This window comes from Melospiza melodia, chromosome 2 (genome assembly GCF_035770615.1).
Source record: "Melospiza melodia melodia isolate bMelMel2 chromosome 2, bMelMel2.pri, whole genome shotgun sequence".
NCBI lineage: Eukaryota > Metazoa > Chordata > Aves > Passeriformes > Passerellidae > Melospiza > Melospiza melodia.
The window spans coordinates 111,040,435-111,051,785 of NC_086195.1; positions in this window are offsets into that span (position 1 = coordinate 111,040,435).

Below are 11,351 nucleotides of genomic sequence, written 5' to 3' on the forward strand. Positions count from 1 at the left end.
AGCAAGCAGCCATTGATTTCAGGACTGAAGAGTTTTTCCTTATCCTACCCCAGGGCCTTGAGATGAGCACCTAGAAAACCAAGAAGTTGTGGATGAGTGTGTTTGAAGTCTGTATAAAAGATTTGCTGAGCACTACGTGATATTTCTGAGTCAGTATTAGGGACAGAATCAAATTCAAAGCTGTTTGAAAGATGTTGGAGGGATTAGTGTTCCAAAGGCAAGCTATGATAGCAGAATGAGAGGGCTTTGCAGCGGTGCATTGTTTGAGTTTAATGTTTTTGACTGAAGCCAGGCACCAGGGCAGACCATATGCCTGCCTGACAGCCCAAACAGGCAGTGCTGTGTCCCACCACGCTGCTGGCAGGAGAGCAGCCTGTCCCACTGGCTGGCAGCCCAGCTTGTCACTACCCAGTGGCCTGACTCATTATCTGGCTGATGTATCCACTGGGGAATGGTGCTTGCGCTTCTGCAGTACAGACATTGGCCCGTTCTCTTCCAGCTGCAGAGTGGAAATGGCAGTGCTGCAGAACAAGGCTGCAATTCTGCTATTTCAGCCTGATCATCAGCATGTAATGTCAGCAGTCTTCCTTGGATGCCTTTCTTGTTTCTTCTTGTTACCCACTAGCCATTTCTATTTTCCCTATGTCTTCTTCTACATCCCCATATCAATCTTCTACATGCCATAGTTTCTTATTTGTGCTAATTGTGCTAATTAATTCTCCTTAAATTGTGGTGCAAATCGGGTGCCTACACACAGGTGCCCATTTACATTTTAGACACGGTAGGATATTCCATGCAGCCACAAGTTACTCCACAAGATAACTCCACAAGATTTCAGCTTCCTTTAATGGTCCTTACCTGCCAATCCCATGGTGATGTCTCTGATGCCTTATAGATTACTGTAGTCACAGATATCCTTATTTGCTTTACACAAAACTGAGTTGAAATAATTTCTCTATAGCAAATAGTTTCTATTGATTATCTGCTAAGATTCAAACCAGTTACTTTCTATTAATTTGAACATGTGATGTAGCAGAAAAGTATCAGAAAAGGTTGTACTAAAGTTAGACTTCACTCACCTACCAGCTGTTCAGTTGCCCCTAACAATTTCATCTCTTGCACTTCATGCACTTAGAGACTGATATTTTTGTAGGATAATTTGGATGTGGTTGCAGCAGGCCTTCAGCAGCAGCTCCCTGTGCTATTAGTGAAAACACAGACTTGCATATTTACAATATTGCTGTCCTGAGCTACATAGTCCCCTCTTCTCCATTAGCATCTAAGAGCTCATTTCACTGTTCTACTCTCACCAGGTAACAGACATGAATCTTCCTGCTTCTATTCATTACATTTTCAAGTCTTCTATTTTTGAACCACATTTATAATATTGATAATACAGTTTCTGAAGACCAAAGTCTTTCTTTACATTGTTTATAACATTACATGTTACAGCAAATCTTGCCCTTTATTTGCCTCCTTCCTATTCTGATCTCTCGGTTAATACTAAAGCACACAGCCAGGGATAATCCCCAAGCAACAGTGAATTACAGTAACAAAAAAATTAAATTCAAGCAGTTCCAGGGCAAAGGTGAGCCAGCAAACAAAACCCAACCTACTGCAGTTATTGTGCAGACTGTGACTCATGGCCTAGGGAAATGAAGACTTCCATCCCTGACTTTTAAAAATGAGATTGCTCCTGCAAGGAGCAGGGAGTTGTACTCAGTTATCTTGTGGGTTCCTTCCAGCTTGAGATATTCTATGATTCAATGATTCTGTAATCTCTGTCATGATGTTTGCTCAGCATAGGCAACCTGGTCTGAGGTAGGGAGTGGATTGGCTGACCTTCTGACTTCTGTGCTTCCTGTGAATGCCAGTGTCTGTGGACTCACTTGACTGGGCAAGATTGCCAGGGTGTTACCATGATGTCCAGAAAATGGAGGGGAAAAGTCCTTTTTAAAACCTCATCTCAGCCTGGAGGTGAATGGTTCATTTCAGTTCATGTAGGTCTGATTCCAGCAAATACTGTGCTCTTGCGATATGGGTGAGGATCTTATGCCTAAGAGTTTTGTCTTGATTTTCTAAGCAAAATTTGGGACACAGAACACTTGTAAAACATAGAATTCAAATGGCTTTGATAAGAAAGCTCTGTTTTCAAAAGTGACTATGAAGACATGTAACAAACTACCAGCAAAGAACATTCTTTGACTTGAGTGAGTAACGTTTGTCCTTCTTTCAAAGCTTTTCTTGATTACAGCATTGTTTTGCATTTTCCGTGTTTATTTATACAAATGCATTTTCCACTGCATGTTCTCTTTTATTTGTTGTTAACCTGAATGGGCAAAAGAGAAAGGAGAGATGTCAGAAGTGGAAGCATGGGCATTCTCCTTTATCTTAAGAAGGAAAAGGCAAATGGTGAGCACTCACAAATTTATAAGCCACAGAGCAAATCAGTCTGCAGCTCCACCATTACAGTCCAGATATTTCTGGTTTTTCTTGAAGCCACACTACTTACATGCTAAAATCAGAAAAAAGACATTATACAGATGGTCAAACAAAACAAAAGAAAAGTGTCTTTACAGAATAATTCTTTCCCCTCCTAGCAATAGCATGAGTAAGCAACAAGCTCCAGAGGGAGAGACATGTAAGTCACTTTTCAGAATGAAACATCACTGTCAAGATCATCTGGATCCTGATTGTATTTCATTTGTCACTGCCAGACTGAAGTTTAATAAAATTATTTTTGGCAATAGCAAGGGGACAGAAGACAACACAGAAAAGCATCATAAATTACTACATAGATTTTTTTTCTTTCTGTAACACAGAGTCACAGAAAACCTTACTTAAATTGAATGGCAATTTTCCCTATTGAGTGGCAATTTTCCTTATTAAATTGAGTGGATTTTTCCCTATTGGGGGTTACCAACTATAATGGGATTTTGGGCATGATTAAACTAACTTCTCTTGTTGTAAGGCAAGACTTCTGACCTCACAATAGAAACTGCATATGTTGTCAGTAGAGATCCTCAGTCTATACACTTTCTTCAAATATGAATGAATCTAAAAGATATAACTGTTTTTTCACCTTTTCTGAGATGCCTTGGGAGTATTTGCTGCCACCAATGGACTAAGCGAAAGCCTGATGTCATCCAGTGTTCTAGATGAAGATGGAAAAAAGCTAGAATACTGCTAAGTGAATAATATTTAGAGATCATAAAATCATATCAGTTTCAATAGGAAATGAAACACACTACACACTTGATTTCTAGCTTTAATAGGAACCTTACAAGGCAAAGTGAAATGCAAGTCTGTATGTGTGTACATCATTAGCTTTGGAAACAGAAGGCATAGAAAGTGACCAGACATTCTATCAAGATGCTAAGGACATAAAAGTAAAAAAAAAAAAAAAAAAAACAAAAGGAAAAAAATTCTAATTATAATTTCAAAAATTTGCAGTTATTTCTTTTTCTGCTGAGAAAGGAGAGGATAGTTTACTCAATTTTCAATACTTTCCTGGAAAGCTAGTGACACATGGAAAGAGGAAAAGGCAATTCTGTTCTAAAAGAAAAAATCTAAGGCCAGCAGAGACATCTTCAATGTATGTCAAGTCACATCTGACCATGTGTGTGAGGGGACACACATGATGACCTGGTGTGTGAGGTGCTTACCAGCAACTATAGACCGTCAAATCAGAGCACAAAGCATGTAAAATGACTGCAAACATAGTTACACTCAGCTCTGACCAACACAGTCTGTCAACACTGTTATCACTTCCTTAGCTCTTGGCTGTTTCACCAGGGTCTAGCACATGTAGGTCCAAGGCCTGACTTTTTGGCTGGGTCACTCAGAGTTCCACTTTTCCTGGGGCACCCACAGTTTGAGAAGTAACAAAAGTTGCTCTGACACTTTTGGGCACAGCTGTCAGCAGAACACCAATTACCTGCCAACACAGAACTCCCAAAAGGCAATTTTTTTTGTCTACATATCCTTGGCCTCCTCAATCCTATCCCCACACCACTGGGCGTGGCCCTTATTCCTTAATTATTTCTTGGCAGCCTGACACTTCTCTGGTATTTCAAGCACAGGTGGGCTAGATACCAGAAATGCATTTTGTGAGTCAGAGTTTTACGAGATTTCTAATATAATAATTGGTGCTAAAATCTTCCTTTATCTGGTTTACTTTAAAATGGTACATTTAAGCCCAAACACTATGAAGTGTTTTCTCTGAAGAAAAAGCTTAGAGGAGACCTTATAGCTCTCCATAACTACCTGACAGAAGGCTGCAGTGAGGTGGAGGTCAGTCTCTCCTCCCAGGTGATAGGACAAGAGGAAATGACCCCAGGTTGCACCAGGAGAGGTTTATTTTGGATATTAAGAAAAATTTCTTTACTGAAAGAATTGTCAAACACTGGAAGAGGCTGCCCAGGGGAGTGGTTGAATCATCATGCCTGGAGGTATTTAAAAGACATGTAGACGTGGCACTTGGGGACATGGTTTGGTGGTGGCCTTGGCAGCCTTAGGTAATAGCTGGACTCAGTGATCCTAATTGTCTTTGCCAACCTAAATGATTCAAAGCTTCTGTGACTCAAATGCTTGTAAATACTGACTCACAGGCACCAAGTATATGTTTTCCTGCGTGCAGAGTCTTACGCCACCTTAATCACTGTTGCATCTAGGTATCTTCTAGCAACAGGTTAAATGTCATGTTTATTCTTGCTCTTGATCTGTTTCGGTTTGTGCGGCTTCAAGCTAATATGCTCACAGCTGTGTTTATGTTAGAGAAAAAAGGTTGGTGTAATGTATATTGCTGTTGGGGGAGGAGGCAGTGAAGTCTTAGTGCTCCCATTCCATGACTATTTGTTTCCCAGCCTCAGACAAACCAAGGTTGAAAATTGTCTCTCACAGAGGGAGGCTTACTCTTACAGAGGGGACATTCTACTTCCTCTGTCGTGGGAAGATGTTTACCTTGGTTGCTGTGGCATTTATTTAGATCTCTGAGAAGAAGCAACAGTGCACTTGGAGGGCAAGAACCGAGATCTTGCATTCAACAATAGTTTATGGAAGACATGGAAGAGAATAAAAACCAGATGTGTTTACAGTATTCCATGTTACCTCAGGGATGTGCATTCTGTATTCTGCACCTCATTGTACTTCCTGTGGGCTGAAGGCTTCATGTCCAAGTGCAAAGAGTGTGTGTAGTCCTGAGGGAACAGGCAGGTGTGTAAGTGTAAAAAAGAAAGAAGAATATCGTGGCTTCAGACACAGTTGCCTGTTCTGTGGGAGATAAGAGAGCTACTTACATTTGCACAAAATACGAAAGACTTTGAGCATTGGTGAAAAATTCAGGAGCACTCCTATGCCATGACTTGAACTGGACAGATGTAAACCTATACATACCCACTTCTTCCTCTTGCTTTGAAGCTGCTAAGCATTCCTGGAAATCCTGTGGCCATATTTGCATTTGTTTCATTTTAATCTTTTTCTTTGTTAGCATCTACCTGCTTCCTGATCGAATCTTTGGCCTGCAAATTCACTCTGATGGCCTTTCAACCTTTACACTCTGTGTCAGAGAGTTATAAAAAGGCTGCAGAGGTTTTCAGAAGAGGGTGGTTCCAGACAATAGCGCAAGGAGGAGAAACAACCACGAAGTTAGAAAAGTCAGTGTAAGAACAAGTGCTGTGGCAGTAAGGACTGCTACATGAACCACAGAGATTGAGAAGAAGGGCTTGAGGGAGGTATTATCCAAGGCTTGGGGAGAAGGTGGATCCAAAACGGGGCCAAAGCAAGAAGGAAGGAAAATTAGGTAGAAGGATGGAAAACTGAGCATAATAGAAAAAAGACAGAGGTGAAGTTAACCATGAAAGGGGGACAGGAAGGAAGGATGATTGTGCCAAGTACTAAAATGACCAGCATATGGATAATGGTGGAATGGCTGCTTTGTCCAACGAGCCAAATGTATTCATCACACCTGACAACAGACCAAAGTGAGAGAAAACTTCTTTACAAATCTCCTCAGTTGTGACCAGAGGCAGGTAGGAATAGGTGGAACAAATTTGTGTGTATATGAACTGATATCTCTATGCACAGAATGGCTTTGGGATGTATCAGAAATCATAGCTGTAATTCTGTTTCTGTAAGTAAATGCATTTCTTACCCTTCAAAATACCCTTCACAGCAACAAAATTACACCATCATCCCTCCTGCCAGAGAACGTTGGTGCCACTGTTTGTGCTCCTTTCTTCTCCAGATCATCTTCAAGGGTGATGACCAGCCATGCAAGGGTTGCATAAAAGCATCATCCCTCTCTCTGGATGTTCAAAAGCTTTTCACCTCCTAAGTGCAGGCAGCACCATGATTATCCTTTCACAATGAGAACCAGTTTTCCCCAATCCTGCCATGCTGCTAACAATGTCACCTGTGCTGATGGCTTTTCCTGCCTGCTCTTCTCAACAGAGGAAAATGGAGAGTAAAGAAACCTCAGTGAACTCTGTCATTTTCCTACCTGGTAACCTTTATAATACAGAGTTTTGAGAGGATTGGATGAACCACTGTTTTCATATATTAGAACTGAACTCCTTTGTGGATTGACAATCACTTTCATTCTTTAATTGTCCAGTACTGGCATAGAGCTTGTGCTTCAGGACCTGTATTCCCAGGAGTTACATTATCACAGAAAAAGAATAAGAGTAATTTTGCCAGCTTTTGTTCTATGCTTTAAATAATGACCTTTTTGAATGAGTCATTTAGCCTGCCAAATTTTAAAAATATTTTCCTTAAGTAGTTTTGTAAGAATGATATTTCCTTATAGGAACGTCATTATTTGAAGGAAGAAGGCCCACCCAGTGTAAGACAGCCATGGCCTTAGTAAGTTCTGCTTTGGAGCATTTGTGTGTAGGTGAACTGGGTAAGTGCTCTGCACGTCCTCCTGCAGAGTTTCTGTTCAGCAGGAGTGACTCAGTAAACCTGGCTATTTCCTTGGACATATCTGCACATAAATTAGACTGACAGCATCCAAACACTTAAATAGGAGTAAATAGGACTTTTGGAAATCAAAATGCATCTAGCATCCTACTGACCCCCAAGTGGGCTCCAGAGCCTGTTCCCATTCATTGTACAACCCCTCAGGTAAGTCCAGATATGAGATAAATCCCTGCAGCCCTTAATTATTCAGAAATATCTAAGCTGCTGGGAGTCCAGAGATATAAAGTGATGTTGTCCCTTCTGTGTGAAATAGGTGACATCCTATGTGAATTAGGCACCATTTGAGATAACACACTTCTCTCCAAAGGTGTGGCAACCTTACAAAAGAAACATGGAACTGTAATTCTCATTGTCTTTGCCACAAGGGAAAAATAATCACACAGTAATGCAGTGGTGATATAAAACAGTCAAATGCCAAAGTGAGACAAATCTGCATTTTGGTCTCTGTTTCCTTATAGTAACCAGTAGAGAAGCTTAAAGTTTTACTTCTAGCTGAGACCTATGACAGCCAGAAAGCAAAATGTTTAGGCTAAGCACATCCTCAGCTCCCTAATGGGACATGATGCTAAAAGCATCATGTGAAAAATACATTTAGGGTGGATATAATTTGTATGAATGACAACAAGGGATCCGTACAGAGGGACAAAAAGTTTATATTCCATAGCAGACTTTAGCTACATTAAAAAACTCACACCTAAATTTGTTGGCAGCTGATCAAATAAAGAAGTCAGAGTGAGAGGCCGATGATACATTTTTACAGCCAAGGAAGAAGCAGGGGTTCCTAACTTTGTTGTTTGACCAGTGAATTATCACAGCTCCTAACATTTATACAGGGAAATTCTGGCTGCCATGGCAACCATTTATTTCTGGTTGACTGCACTGGATAAATATTCGATTAAAACCTTTTTATTTATGTCTCTAATCTAAAAGGTTTCTTTAGTGAAACTCTTAATTTAAAGGTTTTGCTACCTAATCATGCAGCAACTAGCACAGTTCAGCCCTGGCTTGGATGAATGGCAGCACAATTAAATAATAATAAATATCAGATGATAGAGAGTCAAAGCAGTAAGGGAAGTGGAAAAAAGGATGATCTTTTGGCAGCTGGATGGATGAAGCTATGTGAATGATACTTTTTTTATTATTATTTGGTGGTAATTTCATAGAAGAGGTAACTTCAGGTTGAAGAAAGCTTTATATTAGTCCTGTAAATCTGAACACTTTACATTTTTAAACTTAAAAGAAATTCTAGACTGAACAAGTGATTTCAAATTGAAGAATCAAAACTTTTTTTTTTACAGTAAAATTTAACATTTTTCTTGAATTTTGCTGTTATTCTCAATTTGGATTTTTTTTATAGAATTCTGTGAACCTAGAATGAATTGTCTTGCCAGAATTCTTTTTTTCCACAAAAGATTTCTGAACATTTTGCCTCATATGTCAAGAAAAAAACAATATGCCTTCCTTCCTTCTTCACTCCTCACACAAAACTTTCTTCAAGTTGCTGCCCCAAGCAGCGCCACAAGCAAACCAGAATAACCATGGAGGGATCAGAAGGTAAAATGTCAAACAGGATAATAACTTTTCAAACCCAGGGTATTTATTACTGGGTTTTGCTGCAGTCTGGTTTAAATGTTTCTACTCCTCTGATCCTGTAAAAGAGCATTGTCTCCTAGAGTCCCTGTGTCTATAGGCTGAGGATGCAAGTATCTGAACACTTAACTGAAGCAATATATAATCTAAGTCAACCCTCCTGATGTAATTTAAGTGCCCTGGTTTTTGCTGGGGTTTGAAGATTTGATATTTTGCAAAGGATACTCAGAATATACTTTTTTTCTAATGAATGTGGTAATGACAAGACTGCTTTCATAGTTTTTAATATTTGCTTTTTTTACTTTGCATTCTCAAACTTTTTACTTTTCTTTCCCTGAAGCATTTCTCCTTTTAAAATTTGGCACAGCATTAGGCTTTTTCCTTTCTTTTGTCTCTTTGAAGGTCAGAGGTCTGCTTTGTTCATGTTCTTTCACATAAAAGGCATTATCAATAACATCTGCACAGGCACTAGAATAATTAACCTTTTCATTTTTATTATAAGCAGATTTTTCTGATTACAAAGATGCATTTCTATGTTAGCCACAGAATGCAATCAAAAGCATGCATTGGTCATATTCTTACACAGACAGACACTTTCCTAAAGACACATAGAACTGTTTCCATGCAGTTGGGCTCTTCTCCTGCCCAGAAATAGATCTGACATATGAAATATCACAGGAAAAAACAAAAAAATGCCACAAAAGCCCTAAAATATTTCAATGTGAATGTATTTTTTGAAAATTGCAAAGAAATAATAAACAACTTATTCCTGCCCTTTTTATTACCTCTTTTTATGCAGAACTTTATTACCGACTGCCCAATTTTAATGGGTACCACCACATCCATGCAAACATGCCATGGGATAGGACCTTTCTTCCATCCCACCTCATCTCACAGTGAGCCATGTGCTTCCCTCAGTCTCTGGCTTTTGTCAGAATGCCTGCATGCCCTCCTCTTTTTGGTTGCTCCAGATTCAGAAGAGCTGTAGGAGAATATAGGGTGCATCTCTTTGGCTGACATATGTGAAGTCAGGAGAAGGGAATACTTTGGGCAGTACAACCAATCTGAAACAACATGTTTGCTACCCAACAAAAGCCATGAGCAGCTACCATTGCTCATACCCAGGACAAATAATATTCATTTTCCTCACAAAGACCTTGAGCAAATTCAGACCCTTGCAACCAGCACCCAAAGAATGTCAATTCTGCACTCCCTGTAGTCTTCCCTAAGCAGCTTAACATTGGGACTGCTGCTCTCAGACCACCATAGAAAACTCAGAAATTTGGGATTGGATGGTTGGCCTTGACTGCCACAGGTCTGAAAAGTTTCACAACATCAGATGAAACTTTCCTGGGTGTACTTTTCTCAGAAAACTCCCGAAATAAATGTGTATCTTGCCTTTTAGCCATTCAGTCCAGGCAGCTCAGCCAGTTAATGTGGTTGGAACAACTCACAGCTATCTGATGAGAAAGCCCTAAGGACAGAACAAGCTCTCTAGGCTCCCTGCAGCACCTCAAGGCCTGTTTCTGGTTTTCACCCTCACTGCAGAAGGAGCTCACAATCTGTTTGCAGGCACAGCTCCCTGCCAAAACCATCCTCTGGTATTCTTCCAGGGGAAACCCATGAAGACTTTTTTCTCAGACATAGGAGAGCAAGTTTTGTTTTCGGTCAGAGATGGTGCTGTTCCGCATCGCCAGCTCTGGCAGGCTGCATGCATTTCTAAGTATCATGGAAAGTATTTTTCCCTCCTCCAGAGCAAGCAGGCAGGACTGTGGAGGTGGCTGCATCTCTGCAGAGGAGAAGCAGGATATCCAGCCAACACTGAAAGTTTTGTTTGCTAATGCTGTTCTTCTGGGGATGTCTGTAATAGGACAACACCACTTCTTTACTAGCAAGCTAAGCAGTGACAGGGACACAATTTGAGGATCTCTTAGTTGTTGTCATCATAGTGCAGAAGCTCTATTATCAGTACATTGCAAAGGTTCTACACTGCTGGAGTTTCATACCTCCTTGATGTTTCTTGTAAGCAGCTCCCCTAGACACCGACTCTCCTTTGTCCTCACAGCAGCCAACTGATGCCAGCCCCCTCAATCAACCAATCTCCTCTTTTATAACACTCTTCTGATTGGCTACAGCTGCAGCTTGTTAACATCAGGCCTGCTCCTAAGCTTTAATAATTGGCTCAGCTGCAACTCTTTAGGGGATAAGATTACTTTCTCTACTACCTTTATTTACCTATATTCTATTCCCCTACACTTGGTGACACAGAATACGCTGAATGGTGTTTCCTTCTCATGTGTCTAGTCTAGCCAGAAACTACATAGGAGGAAGACAGCTAGCAAATGTGCCATATTATGCCACCTTGTCCCTCTGAAGCCTGTTATCACTGCAGGTTTTGGAGCAGATGAGTGCAGAGCCAAGCTTTGAGACCTCTGAGCTGCAGGCTGGGTGATGGGGTGAGTGGGAAGAGAGAGAAAGACCCATGAAGGATGGATAATTTTGGCTTTTCTCTCTCATGTGTTCCTGTGTAACAGCCTTAGACAGTTCTGGTGCTTACTGTGCTGCCTGTGCTGAGCCTCCTGCTGCTGTATAAGAAATAGGGGAAGAGGGACAATGTCTAAGCAAACACATACCCAGGAATGTGGTTTTAGTTGTTGCATTAGAAATGACATCAGCCGACCAGCAGCAGCTAACACATACCAACAAGCTGGTGAGCTGCATGTCATTGCTCAGCTCTGCTTCATGAGCTCCATAATTTTGTGTTTCATTTTGTCTGCTAAAGC